Source organism: Camelus bactrianus, chromosome 6 (genome assembly GCF_048773025.1).
Source record: "Camelus bactrianus isolate YW-2024 breed Bactrian camel chromosome 6, ASM4877302v1, whole genome shotgun sequence".
Classification (NCBI taxonomy): Eukaryota; Metazoa; Chordata; class Mammalia; order Artiodactyla; family Camelidae; genus Camelus; species Camelus bactrianus.
This window is the reverse complement of record NC_133544.1, coordinates 113,613,832-113,632,936: the sequence shown is the minus strand read 5'-3', so window position 1 is coordinate 113,632,936 and position 19,105 is coordinate 113,613,832. Positions and strand designations below refer to the sequence as shown.

Below are 19,105 nucleotides of genomic sequence, written 5' to 3'. Positions count from 1 at the left end.
TACAGCCTCTATGACACTGATCCACCCACAGAATTCTGCCCAGTTACCTTGGATCCACCAGCCACAACAATCCTGGCGGAACACACCAAGATTCCACCTGGAATCCAACCGGTAACTGCCATCCCCAATGGTTGCTGCATCTTGTCAGTGTTGGGGGAGGGGCTGCCTCAGACGAGAGGTTCCAAAGGTAAATGTGATTCTCTCCATTAGCGTCCCATGATCAGTTTTTTCTTCCCTCTATCCTTTTGTACAGAACTGTATACACAGTACAAACGGAGGGAATTCTGTCCATGTCAAGTTTATGGTTTCACACGTCTTTAAACTATCTAACAGTTAACATTACACAAAGACCCACTATAAGAATCTTTTGTTTGTGTAATATCCATTCACCCACAATGCATATCCGTCTGTTGCATTTCTGCTGAAATACACACTCTCTCAGAACATGGATCCATTTGTTTCATGGGGGCTGAAATTCCTAGAAGTGAAACCAATCCCAATGTGCACTTTCCTGTCTGTCTCTTTTGCTCTTAGTACAGTTTTGCAGAGCTACTTGTCTTTGTTATAGGTGTATGCCATTTATTCTCTACGTAGTGTTGAATATGCCATTCATTGATCCTGTTGGAAGACTTGTAATCCTATATCACGGACTATGACTCCATCTTATTCAAAATCGGCATTTGGGTTAGGTCACGATATGCTCTTTTGAATCAATATTTATGAATATTAATGCACGCGTCTGTGTTCTGAATACATGTGTGTTGATTACATGCAAGCCTCGATACTGGGTCAATGCAGGCTGAATGATCCTTGACATCACTTTCAGTAATTTATTTTGAATTATCATGTTTCCTTTGGATAGATGTCAGCCAACCGTACACTTTTTGTGTTTATTTGTTTGATTGTTTCTTTGCTTGTTGTTTGTTTTGCAAACACATTACGCCATGAATCTCTCCGTTTGCTTCAGAGAGTTATGTAAGCTGATTTACTTAGTATAGTGCTGAAAATCACCTATGATTTCCTGCTCCCCACTTCCATCTTCAGGATTTTGATTTCCTCATTGCCTTCTTGTTTATTCTTTGCAACTCATTGCTCTTCTTGCATTTCCAGTAATGGTTTTCTTATTTACATTTCTACTTGCTACTTTTCGATTCAGGGTGGAATTCTCAATCTTCCTTTAAGGATAAGTTCCTAACTGCTGAATTCTTCTAAGTTTTGCCGGTCTGTGAAATGATCTAGATCTGCCTTTAATAGGAATGGCAGTCTTGTAGCATAGGCTACCATAGATTGCAGCTTTTTCTTATTCAGGATTTGGTCTATGTCCTGTCACTCCTTCTATCCTGCAATATTCCTCTCGAAATATAAGCTGAAACCCCTCTGGAGGTAGTGTTGTGACTAAGTTGTTTTCCTCTAGATGCATTTAAAATCACTCGGTTGATCATGAACTTTGTTGATTTGAATAATACTGCTGAATGTAGGTGTATTGGGTTTCCAACTCTTTTGGTATGTGTACTTTCTGATTTCGTATACCTCATTCTTTCTTGTCTTTCAGCAAGTTACAGTCTTATTTTTCTACAAATATCTTTTCAGACTTTTTTTTTAATCTTGCTTTTCCATCTGGGACTCTTACGAAGCTTACCGTTCATGCTTTGTCTTACCCCAGGCTTCAACAGCAATGTTTGCATTGGGTTGCACTTCTTTTTCTATGTCTTCTTCTGATCGAGGGATTTCTGTTCCCCTGTCTTCACAGTCTTTCACGAGTCCGTCTGCATTATCAAGTCTGCTTTGGACTGACTTTAGCCCTGGTATTGTCTCATCCTTGAGTTTTCTGATATTATTTGGCTCGTTTTTAGAGTTTCTCTTCCCCTTTCCTGGATAACTGCCTTTTGTGATTCTGAGACACTGTTGTACTTCATGTTTTCCTCACCTCCGTTTTCAATACATGCTCTGGTAGGGTTTTGCAGTCTAGATGTTTGAAAGCTTATTTTTTGGGCCTTCAAACTCTTTGGAACTGAAAATGTTAATTCCTGTTTCTTTTACTATACTTCTTTATCTCTACTGGTCAAGTAATATCAGATATATAATATAGATTTATAGGGCTTTGTTAAGTGAAAATTTTAGAACATTGGGTGTACAAAGTTCCATGATATTTCTGTGAGGACAATTTTCCCTAGGCATTGATGCCATGTCCTTTTCCTGTGTGTGTTTTCTGGTATATCTCTAATTGCTGGGGTTGCCTTTGTTGTGATGAACACACCATATTTTTTCAACTAGTAAAACTTCGTTTTATTGCACTTACCTCACAATTCTGAAAGTGCAGAGTACACTTCCTGTTCTGGAAATGAAGCTTAAAGGTTTTCAGCTCGGCATTCTGCTGTATGTCATATTGGAGTCTTTCCAAAACAGCAAACTGAGAGTGCGCTTGTGCTTTCTATTGCCATGGGAATGTCCCAACTTTACCAGTTCTTCCCAGAGCTCCTCTGTCTACAGAAACACCAGTGGAAACATATGTATGGATGTCATACATCAGGGCCTGCTGGAATGATCCCGCAGACCGATCTTTGTGTCCTCTGGGCAGTACCATGTCAGTGCCATCCAAAATGTAGCATCTGCATTTGGGAGATAATGCTGAAGGAAATGCTTCAACTTCTCACGTTGTGGACTTTGACCACTCTTCCTTGATCACTCATCCTTGGGTCATGGGTGCACGAATGCAACCACAGAGCTGTACCGAATTCTCTTCCTCAAACCAACCCATAATCCCTGTCCAGGTTATGACTGTAGCAGATCCTAAAGCTTTTAATACTGATTTCAAACCCAAGGGCCACTGAATCCCTCAGACCAGATGCACGACATCTCTGATTGAGCCCCACACGTGCTCTATTGGCAAAATACCAAATTGATCCTGGGCCTGCAAGATGCAGTGGATGTGGCCATGGCACATATCGAAAATCTCAACCTCACACGCCAATGTGGTTGCTTTCTTAATGGGGTAACAGGTCGGTTTGCTCTCTTGATAGAACCCACCACAACCCACAATGCACTCCAGATCCCTGAGACTCAGCGTGTGCCATTATCTGTAGCTCTATACCTCATTTTCTGCTGCCTCTGCTGGCTCAAATTTGGCAGATCGGATCTTTGTCTCAGAATCAATTGTGGGGATATTTTGTGCTGATTTCTATGAGTTATGTCAGCCAAGAATCTGCTGTGCACTCTTCTAACACTCAGCACATTACCTACAATCCCATGTGTGCTGTCCGCTTGAGAGTGTGCGTCCAAGTAAAACAGAGTTTCACCTTTGCTTCTCCATCAGCAGAGGTCAGATCCTGCACAGATTTCCATTCTCTACTTTGCCTTCTCCTGCTTCCAGGTATTCTGAGGCCTCATCCTGTCTTTGGAAGTAACAGACCACACTTCGGAAAGTGTCCTGTGCCAAGGGCTGGGTGAGTGGATGTTTACATTGCTGTGTACATGGGTGGGAGTGAGCGCATGTTGCACTGGTTCTCTACCAACTGGGCATCGATAAATCAACATTTTACAGATATAATTCACAGAATTGTGATGTTTGTTTAGCTCTGTTTAATATGCAGCTATGGTGGGAGGGTTTGTCCGTAGCCTCCAATTTTCACATTGTGTTGATAACACAGTTGCAAGTTTTAAGAAGGTTAATAGAATTGATTTACATGTTTTGGGATTTATAAGAAAATGAAGGTAGATTTTGAAACATACTAAATCCACCTAGATACCAGACTTGTCAATTTTGAACATTTTTGCACCTATAAGAAAAATATAGACAGTTATAAAGTAAAATCGCTGTCCAATATGTTGAAGGTGATATGTCAACTCTTTACTGTTGAAGCCTCCAACACCAACCGGAACCATGAAGTACCTATTGAAACCAAGAAATAACAGAGAACCTGGGTTTCCATTGTGAATGTGGTTCCCTTTACTCCCAATGACACATACTGGCCAATGTTGGCATTTCAAGGGGTAACATTCCTCTTTAGGAAAATACAAGAAAAACCAAACAAAATTATAAATTTAGGCTTGATTCCAAAGCACCTAGAGGCATTTTAGCTATGAGAATCCTGCTGCAACTATGCTAGGCAATTGAGAACCAGGTGTTCTTCTATCATTGATGAGAACGCTTAATCGTCCGATCATAAGGGGTAAATCAATTTCACACAACCAAGTGTGCACCCCCATGATATCGTGAACCCGGGGCTTGTCTGAAGGGAAAGACGCTCCACATATCCTGCGTCTTTAATGTCTTTCATGACTTTTACAGTTCAGTTCACTATCTGACTTATAATATTTGAATATACTGTCTTGAAATACTGAGGCCTAATACATATTCAAGTTCAGTCAGATTCCCCTCACCTACCACACTCCCTTCACCCGAAAATGACTTAACCACAGCATTTGCTGAATCTAGGGGAAGGTCATCATTTCTTTGTGTGAGCTGTGTATTCAATTCCTATCTATTTTATTCGAGAGTATTTGACCGTTAAGGAATTCACCATTCTTCACAAAGTGTGAAGTTGGGGGAACTCTGATTCAAGGAGGGGCTTGCTCTTCTCCTACTGGCTTCATTGCAGCTCAGGATCTGATTCTTTAAAATGGATGACTGTGTGGAGGGGTGGGAAGTGCAAGTGCCTGATAGCTATGCCCAAACCTGGGAAAAGGCTTACCTGGGTTTGCTGCATTTTGGTCTGAATGGTTTGTAAGTGCCCCTTGGGACCTGTGGATTCTCATGACCTCTTCCAAGAACATGAGCGCTTTTATCATCTCCACCATCTCTTTTCTTATAGATGTCAGGAATCTTGGACCCGTTCTTGGAGCAGGGAATTGAATAACTTTCTCAAATGCACGTTGACACTCCGTATATTTCTACCAGTATCACCGAGGTCCAGTAGGTCTCATGAAAGAATTTCGAGCCTGGAATTCTCTAGAGAAGCCTCCATGCCGGTATTCTCCATTGTAGCAGAACAACTCTCATCAATATGTTCGCATCTCAGCTCAATCCGTCCAGCCAGCTTTTCTGCCAGGTTCTCTTCATGTCTAACATAAAGTCGACTTCAACAGATCTGGGCAAGTCTGGAAGTAACTCTGAGCCTCACCAGTAAGCTGATGACAGGCAGATCTTCCACTGTCTGCCCTTTCAGATTCTGGAAACTGACCCGTGAACTCAGGTCTTTGGGCAGCAGCAGTAACTCGAAGTTGCACAGCTTCCCGAGCAAAAGACCAAAGCCAAGCTCCACAGAGGGCGGCAGACCCTCCATCACACTGATCCACCCACAGAATTCTGCTCAGGTACCATGGTTCCACCAGCCACAACAAGCCTCGTGGTACACAGCAACATTCCATCTGGAATTCCATCCGGTAACTGCCATCCCCAATGGTTGCTGCATAATTTCAGTGTTGGGGAGGGGCTGAATTAGACTAGAGTTTCCTAAGGGAAATGTGATTCAATCCACTAGCGTCCCATCGTCCTTTTTTCTTCCCGCTTTCCTTTGTTCCAGATCTGTTAACGCAGTATAAACCGAGGGAAATGTGTCCATTTTTAATTTACAGTTTCACAAGTCTTGAAACTTTCTAACAGTTCACAGTACACGGAGTCCCACTATAGTCATGTTTGTGTAATATCCATTCACCCAGAATACATATCCATCTGTTGCTTTCTGCTGAAACATCCACACTCTCAGATCATGGATCCATTTGTTTCATTTTGGGCTGAAATTCCTCGAAGTGAAACCAATCCCAATGTGCCCTTTCAAGTCTGTCTCTTTTGCTCTTAGTACAGCTTGGCAGAGCTACTTTTCTTTGCTATAGGCTTATGCCGTTTCCTCTCTACGTAGGGTAGAATATGACATTCGTTCATCCTGTTGGAAGACTTGTAAATCTATATCACGTTCTATGAAACAATCATAGTCAAAACCGTCATTTGGTTTGGGTCACGATATGCACTTATGAATCAATATTTATGAATATGAATGCACGCATCTGTTTTCTGAATACAAGTGTGTTGAGTACATGCTAGCCGCCATACTGGGTCAATGAGTGCTGAATGATCCTTGACATCACTTTGAGTATTTTGTATCAAATAATCATGGTTCTTTGGTATATGTCAGCGAACTGTAACCTTTTGGTGTTTGTTTGATTGTTTGTTTGTTTTGCAAACACATTAGGCCATGCATCTCTCCTTTTGTTTCAGACAGACTGTCATATAAGCTGATTCACTTAAGATAGTGCTTAAAATCACCTATGATTACATGCTACCCTCTCCCATCTTTAGGATTTTGATGTCCTCCTTGCCTTCTTCTTGTTTCTTCTTTGCAACTCATGCTCTTCTTGCATTTCCAATAGTGGTTTTCTTATTTCCATTTCATCTTGCTACTTTTCTACTCAGGGAAGGATTCTCAACTTGTATTTTAGGATCAGTTTCAAACTGCTGAATTCTTTTAAGATTTGCTGGTCAGTGAAATTCCCTAGCTCTGCCGTTCTTAGAAACGGCAGTCATTTGGCATTGGCTTCCCTAGATTGCAGCTTTTTCTCATTGAAGATATGGCCTATGTCCTGGCACTCCTCCCTGTCCTGCAAAATTTCTGCCGAGATATGAGCTGAAACCCCACTGGAGGTTCTATTGTGATTAAGTTGCTTTCCTCGAGGTGCATTTTAGTTCACTGGAATGATCATGAAATTTGTTTATTTGAATTCTACAGCTACTTGTTGGTGTATTGGGATTTCACCTCCTTTGGACGCTGTGTACTTCCTGAATTTGTATAGATGATCCTTTCTTGGCTTTCAGCATGTTTCATTGTGATTTTTCTACAAAAACCTTTTCAGAATTTTTTATTTTATCTCTTTTTTTCCATTTGGGTCTCTTATGAATCTTATTCTTTCATGCTTTTCCTTACACCAGGATTCAACAGCGATGTTTGGGTTGGTTTGCAGTTGCTTTTCTATGTCTTTTTCTGATAGAGGGATTTCTGTTCCCCTGTCTTCACAGTCATTCTGGAATCACTCTGCATTATCTAGTCTGCTTAGGACTGACTTTAACCCAGTCAATATCTCATCCATTGAGTTTTCTGATATTATTTGCTTCTTCTCTAGAGTTTCCCTTCCCCTTTTCTGGTATTCTGCCTTTTGTGATTCTGAGACTCTGTTGTTCTACAGTGTTTTCATCACCTCCGTTTTCAATGCTTGCTCTGGTAGAATTTGCCATCTAGTTGCTTGGAAAATTATTGTTTGGGCCTTCAATGTCTTTGGAACTGAAATGGTATTTCCTGTTTCTTTTACTATACTTCTTTTACTCTACAGGTCAGGTAATATCATGTATCTAATATAGACTTATAGGGCTTGGTTAAGTGCAAACTTTAAACTCTTTGGTGTACACAATTCCATGGTATTTCTGTGAGGAGAACTTTCCCTAGACCTTGATGCCATGCTCTGATCCTGTGTGTGTTGTCTGGTATATCTCTAAATCCTGGTGTTGCCTTTGTAGTGATGAACACACCATACTGTTTCAGTTAGAAGAACCTCATTTTTTTCACTGTTCTCACAATTCTGAAAGGGCACAGGGCACTTCCTCTAGTGGAAATGAAGCTTCAATAGGTTTTCAGCTCTGCATTCTTCTGTATGTCATTTTGAATTGTCTCCAAAACAGCCAACATAGAGTGCGCTTGTACTTTCTCCTGCCATGGGAATGTCCCAATGTTACCAGTTTTTCCCAGAGCTTCTATGTCTACAGAAACACCAGTGGAAACATATGTATGGAAGGCATACTTCAGGGCCTGCTGGGATGATCCCGCAGACCGACCTATGTGTCCTCAGTGCAGTACCCTGTCAGTGCCGTCCAAAGTGTAGCATCTGCATTTGGGTGATAATGCTGTAAGAAATGCTTCATCTTCTCATGCTGTGGACTTTGACCACTCTTCCTAGTTCTCTCAGTCTTGAGTCATGGGTTCACGAAGGCAACCACAGAGCTGTTCCTCATCCTCTGTCTCAAACCAGACTGTAATCCCATCCAGGTTATGAATGTAGCAGATCCTAAGTCTTTTAATTCTGATTTCAAACCCAACGTCCCCTGGACCCCTCAGTCCAGATGCATGATACCTCTGATCGAGCCCCACACGTGCTCTATTGGCAAAATGTCAAATTGGACCCTGGTCCTGCAGATGCAGTGAATGTGGCCATAGGACATATCGATAAACTCAACCTCACATGCCAGTGCGTTTGCTGTATCACTGAGGTCACGGTTCTCTTTGCTCTCTTGAAAGTACCCACCAAAACCCACAATGCACTCTAGATCCCTGAGTTCTGCAAGAGCCATCATCCGTCGCCCTACCCCTCTTTTTCCGCTGCCTGTGCTAGCTCAGATTTGGCAGCTCAGAACTTGGTCTCAGATTCAATTGTGGGGATATTTTGAGCTGATTTCTTTGAGTTCTGTCAGCCAAGCATCTGCTGTGCACTCTGCTAACACTCAGCGCATAACCTTCAATCCCATGCCTGCTGCCCGCTTGAGAGTGTGCTTCCAATTAAAACAGAGATTCACCTTTGATGCTCCATTACCAGACGTCAGATCCTGCACTGGTTTCCATTCTCTACTTTGCCTTTTCCTGCTTCATGTTTTTCTGAGGCCTCATCCTGTCTTTGGAAGTAACAGACCACTCTTAAGAATGTGCCCTTGCCAAGGGCTGGGTGAGTGTGTTTTTACAATATTTTGTGTATGGTAGCTAGTGAGAGCAGTTTGCACTGGTTCTCTTCCTACTGGGCATCGACAAATCAACAGTTTTCACAAATAATTCACAGAAATTGGATATTTGTTTCGCTCCATTTTCTTTACAGCCATGGTCGTAGTGTTTGTCCGAAGACTGCAGCATTGACATTATGTTGATAAGGCAGTTGCAGTCTTTAAGAAGTTTAATAGTATCGATTTACGTGTTTTGGGATTTATATGAAAGTGACGTTAGAATTTGAAAATTACCAAATCAACCTAGAATCCAGACTTGACAATTTCTGTAAGATTTTGTCAGCTTTAAGGAAAAAAGACAGTCTCAATGTAAAATAGCAGTCCAAAAGTTTGAAGGGGACATGCCAACACTTTTCTCTTGAAGCCTCCAACAACAAAGAAACAATGAAATAACTATTGGAACCATGAAATAACCCCCAGCATGGGTTCCCTTGTGCACCTGGTGCCCTTTACTCCCAATGATACATACTAGGCTATGTTGGCATTTCAAGGGGTAACATTCCTCTCTAGGTATATACAAGGAAATCTAAACAGAATATATACATTTAGGCTTGATTCCAAAAGCACCTAGAGGCATTTAACTATGAGAAACCTGCTGCACCTATGCTAGGCTATTGAGAACCATGTTCTCTTCTATCAGTGCTTAGAAGTCTTAATCATCCGATCATGTTGGGTAAAGCAATTTTACACAACCAAGTCTGCACCTCCAAGATAAACTGCACCCGGTGCTTGACGGTAGTGAATGACTGTCCACATAACCTGTGTCTTTAAAGTTTTTGGCGAATTTTACAGTTCAGTTCACTATCTGACTTCTAATATTTTCCTGTACTGTCTTGAAAATCTGAGGCCTAATACATATTCAACTTCATTCAAAAATTCCTCTCACTTCCCACAGTCGTTTCAGCCCAAAGAATACATAACCCCAGGATTTCCTGAATCTAGGGAAGGTCATCATTTCTTTGTGTGAGCTAAGTATTCAATTCCTATCTATTTTAGTCGAGAGTATTTGACCTTTAAGGAGTTCACTGTTGTTCACCGAGTGTGAAGGTAGATTAACTCTGATTCTAGTAGGGGCTTGCTCTCTTCCTACTGGATTCATTTCAGCTCAGGTTCTGATCCTTTAAAATGGATGCCTGAGTGGAGTGGAGGGAAGAGCATGTGATTGATAGCTAGGCACAAACCTGGGAAAATGCTTACCTGGGCTTGGTGCATTTCAGTCTGAATGAATCGTAAATGCCCCTTGGGATGTGTGGATTCTCACGAACTCTTCCAAGAACATGAGCGCTTTTATCATCTTTGCCATCTCTTCTCTTTCGAAGTCAGGAATCTTGGACCCGATCTTGCAGCAGAGAATCGAGTAACTTCCTCAAGGGCACGATGACTCTCCGTATGTTTCTGCCGGTATCACTGTGGTTGAGTAGGTCTCATGAATGTCTTTCGAGCCTGGTATGCTCTAGAGATATCTCCATGCCGATATTCTCCACTGTAGCAGAACAACTTTCATCAATGTCTTCGCACATCCCCTCAATCCATGCAGACAGTTTTTCTGCCAGGTTCTCTTCGTGTCTCCTATAAAGTCGACGTCAACAGGACTGGGCAAGTCTGAAATTACCTCGGAGCCTCACCAGTAAGCTGATGACAGGCAGATCTTCAACTGTCTGAACTTTCAGATTCTGGAAACTGACCCGTGAACTCAGGTCTTTGGGCAGCAGCAGTATCTCGAACTTACTCAGCTTCCCGAACAAAAGAACTAAGCCAATCTCCACATAGGGAATCAGACCCACCATCAAACTGATCCACCCACAGAATTCTGCCCAGTTACCTTGGATCCACCAGCTGCAACAAGCCTCGTGGTACACACCTAGATTCCACCTGGAATCCAAACTGTAACTGCCGTCCCCAGTGGTTGATGCATCAACTCCTTGTTGGGGGTGATGCTGCATTAGACGAGAGTTTCCTAAGGGAAATGTGATTCTATCCACAAGGGTCCCATGGTCCTTTTCTCTTCCCTCTTTCCTTATGTTCAGATCTGTATACACAGTACAAATGGAGGGAAGTGTGTCCATGATCAGTTTATGGATTCACACCTACTTAAACTTTCTAACAGTTCACAGTACAAAGAGACCCACTCAAGGAAACTCATGTTTGTGTAATATCCATTCACCCAGATTAAATATCCGCCTGTTGTTTTCTGCTGAAACACCCACACTCTCAGGACATGGATCCATTTGTTTCATGGGGGCTGAAATTCCTAGAAATGAAACCAATCCCAACGTGCACATTCCGGTCTGACTCTTTTGCACTTAGTACACTTTTGCAGAGCTACTTGTGTTTGTTATAGGCTTATGCCATTTCTTCTCTACGTAGGGTACAATAAGGTATTCGTTCATCCAGTTGGAAGACATGTAAGAGTATATCCCGTTCTACGACCCCCTCTTATTCAAAACCGTCATTTGGGTTGGCTCACGATATGCACTTCTGGATCAGTATCGATGAATAGTAATGCACGCGTTTGTTTTCTGAATACAAGTGTGTTGAGTACATGCTAACAGCGATAATAGGTCGATGCATTCTGAAATATCCTTGACATCACTTTGAGTATTTTGTCTTGAATAATCATGGTTGTTTGGTATATGTCAGCCAACTGTAACCTTTTGGTGTTTGTTTGTCTGATTGTTTTGCAGACACATTAGGGCATGCATCTCTACTTTTGCTTCAGACAGACAGTCATGTAAGCTGATTCACTTAAGATAGTGCTTAAATTCACCTATGATTTCCTGCTACCCTCTCCCATCTTTAGGATTTTGATGTCCTCCTTGCCTTCTTCTTCTTACTTGTTTGCAACTCAGGCTCTTCTTGCATTTGCAATAATGGTTTTGTCATTTCCATTTCATCTTGCTACTTTTCTACTCAGGGTAGGATTCTCAATTTTTGTTTTAGGATCAGTCTCAAACTGCTGAATTCTTTTCAGGTTTGCCTGTCAGTGAAATTCCCTAGCTCTGCCGTTGTTATAAATGGCGGTCATTTGGCATAGGCTACCCTAGATTGCAGCTTTTTCTCATTCAGGATATGTTCTATGTCCTGGCACTCCTCCCCGTGCTGCAAAATTTCTGCCGAGTTATCAGCTGAATCCCCTCTGGAGGTTCTGTTGTGACTAAGTTGCTTTCCTCGAGGTGCATTTTACATCACTGGGATGATCATGAAATTTGTTTATTTGAATTCTACAGCTGCTTGTTGGTCTATTGGTATTCCACCTCTTTTGGACGCTGTGTACTTCCTGAATTCGTATAGATGATACTTTCTTGGCTTTCAGCAAGTTTCATTCTGATTTTTCTACAAATTCCGTTTCAGAATTTATTATTTTATCTCTTGCTTTTCCATTTGGGAATCCTATGATTCCTATTCTTACCTACATTTTCTTAACCCAGGATTCAACAGTGATGTTAGCGTTGGATTACACTTGCTTTTCTGTGTCTTCTTCTGATGGAGGGATTTCTGTTCCCCTGTCCTCACAGTCATTCACGAGTCCCTCTGCAATATGTAGTTTGCTAAGATTGACTTTAGCCCAGTTTTTATCTCATCCATTGAGTTTTCTGATACTATTGGGTTCTTCTTTAAAGTTTCTCTTCCCCTTTTCTGGTATTCTGCCTTTTGTGATTCTGAGGCACTGTTGTTCATCAGTGTTTTCCTAACCTCCATTTTCAGAGCATGCTCTGGTAAAGTATTGCCGTTTAGTTGTTTGAAAGCTTATGTTTTGGGCCTTCAATATCTTTGGTACTGAAAATGGTACTTCCTGTTATTTTTACTATACTTCATTTACCCTACAGGTCAGGTACTATCATGTATTTAATTTAGAATTATAGGGCTTGGTTAAGTGCAAACTTTAGACTCTTTGGTGTACGCAATTCCATGGTATTTCAGTGAGGACAATTTTCCCTAGACCTTGATGCCATGCCCTGTTCCAGTGTGTGTTGTCTGGTATATCTCTAAATCCTGGTGTTGCCTTTGTTCTGATGAACACACCATAAAGTTTCAGTTAGTAGAACCTCATTTTTATTACACTAATCTCACAATTCTGAAAGGGCACTGTGCACTTCCTCTAGTGGGAATGATGCTTCTATAGATTTTCAGCCCTGCATTCTTCTGTATGTCATTTTGAAGTGTCTCCAAAACAGCCAACATAGAGTGCGCTTGTACTTTCTACTGCCATGGGAATATCCCAATGTTACCAGTTCTTCCCAGAGCTTCTCTGTGTACAGAAACACCAGTGGAAGCATATGTATGGATGTCATACTTCAGGGCCTGCTTGGATGATCCCGCAGACCGACCTATGTGTCCTCGGTGCAGTACCCTGTCAGTGCCGTCCAAAATGTAGCAACTGTATTTGGGTGATAATGCTGTAAGAAATGCTTCATCTTCTCATTCTGTGGACTTTGACCACTCTTCCTAGTTCTCTCAATATTGAGTAATGGGTTCACGAAGCAACCACAGAGCTGTTCCTCATCCTCTGTCTCAAACCAGACTGTAATCAGAATCCAGGTTATGAATGTAGCAAATCCTAAATCTTTTAATACTGATTTCAACCCAACGCCCCCAGGAACCCTCAGTCCAGATGAATGATACCTCTGATTGAGCCCCACACGTGCTCTATTGGCAAAATGTCAAATTGGACCCTCGTCCTGCAGATGCAGTGAATGTGGCCATAGGACATATCGGTAAACTCAACTTCACATGCCAGTGCAGTTGCTGTCTCACTGAGGTCACAGTTCTCTTTGCTCTCTTGAAAGTACCCACCAAAACCCACAACGCACTCTAGATCCCTGAGTTCTGCGTGGGCCATCATCCGTAGCCCTACCCCTCTTTTTCCGCTGCCTGTGCTAGCTCAGATTTGGCAGCTCGGAACTTGGTCTCAGATTCAATTGTGGGGATATTTTGAGCTGATTTCTTTGAGTTCTGTCAGCCAAGCATCTGCTGTGCACTCTGCTAACACTCAGCACATAACCTTCAATCCCATGCCTGCTGCCTGCTTGAGAGTGTTCTTCCAATGAAAACAGAGTTTCACCTTTGATGTTCCATTACCAGAGGTCAGATCCTGCACTGGTTTCCAATCTCTACTTTGCCTTTCCTAGGTTCTAGGTTTTCTGAGGCCTCATCCTGTCTTTGGATGTAACAGACCACTCGAAGGAAAGTGTCCTGTGCCAAGGGCTGGGTGAGTGGGTGTTTAAAATATTTTTTGTATGGTAGTTAGTGAGAGCAGTTTACACTTGTTCTCTTCCTACTGGGCATCAACAAATCAACACTTTTCACAATTCACAGAAATTTGATATATGTTTCACTCCGTTTTTTTACAGCCATCGTCTGTGAGTTTTTCTGAAGTCTCCAGATTTGACCTTATGTTTTGAAGGCAGTTTCAGACTTTAAGAAAATTAACAGTATTGATTTACGTGTTTTGGGATTTATATGAAAGTGAAGTTAGATTTTGAAAATTACCAAATCAACCTGGAAGCCAGACTTGACAATTTCTCTAAGAATTTGTCAGCTCTAAGGAAAAAACAGACAGTCTCAATGTAAAATGGCAGTCCAAATGTTAGAAGGGGACATGCCAACTCTTTTCTCTTGAAGCCTCCAACAACAAAAGGAACAATGAAATACCTATTGGAACCAAGAAATAACCCCCAGCCTGGGTTTCCCTTGTGCACCTCTTGCCCTTTACTTCCAATGACACATACTAGGCAATTTTGGCTTTTCAAGGGGTAACATTCCTCTCTAGGAATATACAAGAAAATCTAAACAGAATATACACATTTAGGCTTGAATCCAAAAGCACCTAGAGGCATTTAACTATGAGAAACCTGCTGCAGTTTTGCTAGGCTATTGAGAACAAGGTGCTCTTCTATCAGTGCTGAGAAGGCTTAATCATCCGATCATGTTGGGTAAAGCAATTTAACACAACCAGTCTGCACCTCCAAGATATACTGCACACGGGGCTTGACGTAAGTGAATGACTGTCCACATAACCAGTGTCTTTAATGTGTTTGGCGACTTTTACAGTTCAGTTCACTATCTGACTTCTAATATTTTCCTGTAATGTCTTGAAAAACTGAGGCCTAATAATTATTCAAGTTCATTCAAATATTTCTCTCATTTTCCACACTCATTTAATCCCAAAGAATACATAACCCCAGGATTTCCTGAATCTAAGGGAAGGTCATCATTTCATTGTGTGAGCTAAGTATTCAATTCATATCTATTTTAGTCGAGAGTATTTGACCTTTAAAGATTTCACTGTTCTTCACAGAGTGTGAAGGAGGAGGAACTCTGATTCTAGAAGGGGCTGGTTCTTCTCCTACTTGATTCATTGCAGCTCAGGTTCTGATCCTTTAAAATGGATGCCTGAGTGGATTGGAGGGAAGAGCATGTGATTAATAGCTGGGCACAAACGTGGGAAAAGGTTTACCTGGGCTTGGTGCATTTCAATCTGAAAGATTCTTTAATGCCCCTTGGGATGTGTGGATTCTCACGAACCCTTCCAAGAACATGAGCGCTTTTATCATCTCTGCCATCTCTTCTCTTTTAGACGTCAGGAAACTTGGACCCGTTCCTGGAGCAGAGAATCGAGTAAATTTCTCAAGGCACGTTGAATCTCTGTATGTTTCTGCGAGTATCAGCGAGGTTAAGTAGGTCTCATGAATGTCTTTCGAGCTTGGTATGCTCTAGAGATGTCTCCATGCCGATATTCTCCACTGTTGCAGAACAACTTTCATCAATGTGTTCGCACATCTCCTCAATCCATGCAGCCAGTTTTTCTGCCAGGTTCTCTTCGTGTCTCCCATAAATGTCGACGTCAGCAGGACTGGGCAAGCCTGAAAATACCTCGGAGCCCAACATGTAAGCTGATGACAGGCAGATCTTCCACTGTCTGCCCTTTCAGATTCTGGAAACTGACCCGTGAACTCAGGTCTTTGGGCAGCAGCAATATCTCGAACTTACTCATCTTCCTGAACAAAAGAACTAAGACAATCTCCACATAGGGCAGCAGACCCACCATCAAACTGATCCAACCACAGAATTCTGCCCAGTTACCTTGGAACCACCAGCCGGAACAAGCCTGGTGGTACACACCAAAATTCCACCTGGAATCCAACCTGTAACTGCCGTCCCCAGTGGTTGATGCATCAAGTCCGTGTTGGGGGTAATGCTGAATTAGATGAGAGTTTCCTAAGGGAAATGTGATTCTATCCACAAGGTTCCCATGGTCCTTTTCTCTTCCCTCTTTCCTTTTGTTCAGATCTGTATACACAGTAAAAACGGAGGGAAGTGTGTCCATGATCAGTTTATGGATTCACACCTATTTAAACTTTCTAACAGTTCACAGTACACAGATACCCAATCAAGGAAACTCATGTTTGTGTAATATCCATTCACCCAGATTACATATCCGTCTGTTGCTTTCTGCTGAAACAACCACACTCTCAGAACATGGATCCACTTGTTTCATGGTGGCTGAAATTCCTAGAAATGAAACCAATCACAACGTGCACATTCCGGTCTGACTCTTTTGCACTTAGTACACTTTTGCAGAGCTACTTGTGTTTGTTATAGGCTTATGCCATTTCTTCTCTACGTAGGGTGGAATAAGGCATTTGTTCATCCTGTTGGAAGACTTGTAAGTCTATATCCCGTTCTATGACCCCCTCTTATTCAAAACCGTCATTTGGGTTGGCTCATGATATGCACTTCTGGATCAGTATCTATGAATAATAATGCACGAGTCTGTTTTCTGAATTCAAGATTTTTGAGTACATGCTAACAGCGATAATTGGTCGATGCGTGCTGAATTATCCTTGACATCACTTTGGGTATTTTGTCTTGAATAATCATGGTTGTTTGGTATATGTCAGCCAACTGTATCTTTTTGGTGTATGTGTGTTTGTCTGATTGTTTGTTTTGCAACACATTAGGCAATGCATCTCTTCTTTTGCTTCAGACAGACAGTCATGTAAGCTGATTCACTTAAGATAGTGCTTAAATTCACCTATGATTTCCTGCTACCCTCTCCCATCTTTAGGATTTTGATGTCCTCCTTGCCTTCTTCTTCTTAATTCTTTGCAACTCAGGCTCTTCTTGCATTTGCAATAATGGTTTTGTTATTTCCATTTCATCTTGCTACTTTTCTACTCAGGGTAGGATTCTCAATTTTTGTTTTGGATCAGTCTCAAACTGCTGAATTCTTTTCAGGTTTGCCTGTCAGAGAAATTCCGTAGCTCTGCCGTTGTTATAAACGGCGGTCATTTGGCATAGGCTACCCTAGATTGCAGCTTTTTCTCATTCAGGATATGGTCTATGTCCTGGCACTCCTCCCCGTGCTGCAAAATTTCTGCCGAGATATCAGCTGAAACCCATCTGGAGGTTCTGTTGTGACTAAGTTGCTTTCCTCGAGGTGCATTTTACATCACTGGGATGATCATGAAATTTGTTTATTTGAATTCTACAGCTGCTTGTTGGTCTATTGGTATTCCACCTCTTTTGGACGCTGTGTACTTCCTGAATTCGTATAGATGATACTTTCTTGGCTTTCAGCAAGTTTCATTCTGATTTTTCTACAAATTCCTTTTCAGAATTTATTATTTTATCTCTTGCTTTTCCATTTGGGGGTCCTATGAGTCCTATTCTTACCTGCTTTGTCTCAACCCAGGATTCAACAGTGATGTTAGCGTTGGTTTGCACTTGCTTTTTTGTGTCTTCTTCTGATGGAGGGATTTCTGTTCCCCTGTCCTCACAGTCATTCACGAGTCCCTCTGCATTATGTAGTCTGCTTCGGATTGACTTTAGCCCAGTTTTTATCTCATCCATTGAGTTTTGTGATACTATTAGGTTCTTCTTTAGAGTTTCTCTTCCCCTTTTCTGGCATTATCGCTTTTGTGATTCTGAGGCACAGTGGTACATCAGTGTTTTCCTCACCTCCATTTTCAGAGCTTGCTCAGGTAAAGTTTTGCGGTCTAGTTGTTTGAAAGCTTATGTTTTGGGCCTTCAATCTCTTTGGAACTGAAAATTGTACTTCCTGTTTGTTTTACTATACTTCTTTTACTCTACAGGTCAGGTACTATCATGTATCTAATATAGAATTATAGGGCTTTGTTAAGTGCAAACTTTAGACTCTTTGATCTACGCAATTCCATGGTATTTGTGTGAGGACAATTTTCCCTAGACCTTGATGCCATGCCCTGTTCCTGTGTGTGTTGTCTGTTATATCTCTAAATCCTGGTGTTGATTTGTTGTGATGAACACACCATACTGTTTAAGTTAGTAGAACCTCATTTTTATTACACTAATCTCACAATTCTGAAAGGGCACATGGCACTTCCTCTAGTGGAAATGAAGCTTCTATAGGTTTTCAGCCCTGCATTCTTCTGTATGTCATTTTGAAGTGTCTCCAAAGCAGCCAACATAGAGTGCGCTTGTACTTTCTACTGCCATGGGAATGTCCCAATGTTACCTGTTCTTCCCAGAGCTTCTCTGTCTACAGAAACACCAGTGGAAGCATATGTATGGATGTCATACTTCAGGGACTCCTGGGATGATCCCGCAGACCGACCTATGTGTCCTCGTTGCAGTACCCTGTCAGTGCCGTCCAAAATGTAGCATGTGCATTTGGGTGATAATACTGTAAGAAATGCTTCATGTTCTCAGGCTGTGGACATTGACCACTCTTCCTAGTTCTCTCATTCTTGAGTAATGGGTTCACAAAGGCAAACACAGTGCTGTTCCTCATCCTCTGTCACGAACCAGAATGTAATACCAATCCAGGATATGAATGTAGCAGATCCTAAATCTTTTAATTCTGATTTCAAACCCAACGCCCCCAGGAACCCTCAGTCCAGATGCATGATACCTCTGATTTAGACCCACACATGCTCTATTGGCAAAATGTCAAATTGGACCCTGGTCCTGCAGATGCAGTGGATGTGGCCACAGGACATATCGATAGACTCAACCTCACGTGCCACTTCAGTTGCTGTCTCACTGAGATCACAGTTCTCTTTGCTCTCTTGAAAGTACCCACCAAAACCCACAACGCACTCTAGATCCCTGAGTTGTGCGAGAGCCATCATCCGTCGCCCTACCCCTCTTTTTCCGCTGCCTCAGCTAGCTCAGATTTGGCAGCTCGGATCTTGGTCTCAGATTCAATTGTGGGGATATTTTGAGCTGATTTCTTTGAGTTCTCTCAGCCAAGGATCTGCTGTGCACTCTTCTAACAGTGCATCACCTTCAATCCCATGCTTGCTGCCCGCTTGAGAGTGTGCTTCCAAGGAAAACAGAGTTTCACCTTTGATGCTCCATTACCAGAGGTCA

General features: G+C 41.9%; 1 long non-coding RNA gene across 1 annotated transcript; it reads left to right on the top strand.

Annotated features, from left to right (window-relative positions):
- The first annotated feature begins 3,359 nt into the window (after positions 1-3,359).
- LOC141577835 (uncharacterized) lies at positions 3,360-16,440 on the top strand. The gene is made up of 4 exons (XR_012507302.1): positions 3,360-3,443; positions 4,812-5,382; positions 13,882-13,961; positions 15,330-16,440. It is a non-coding gene; the product is annotated as an uncharacterized LOC141577835 (long non-coding RNA).
- Positions 16,441-19,105: the final 2,665 nt, after the last annotated feature.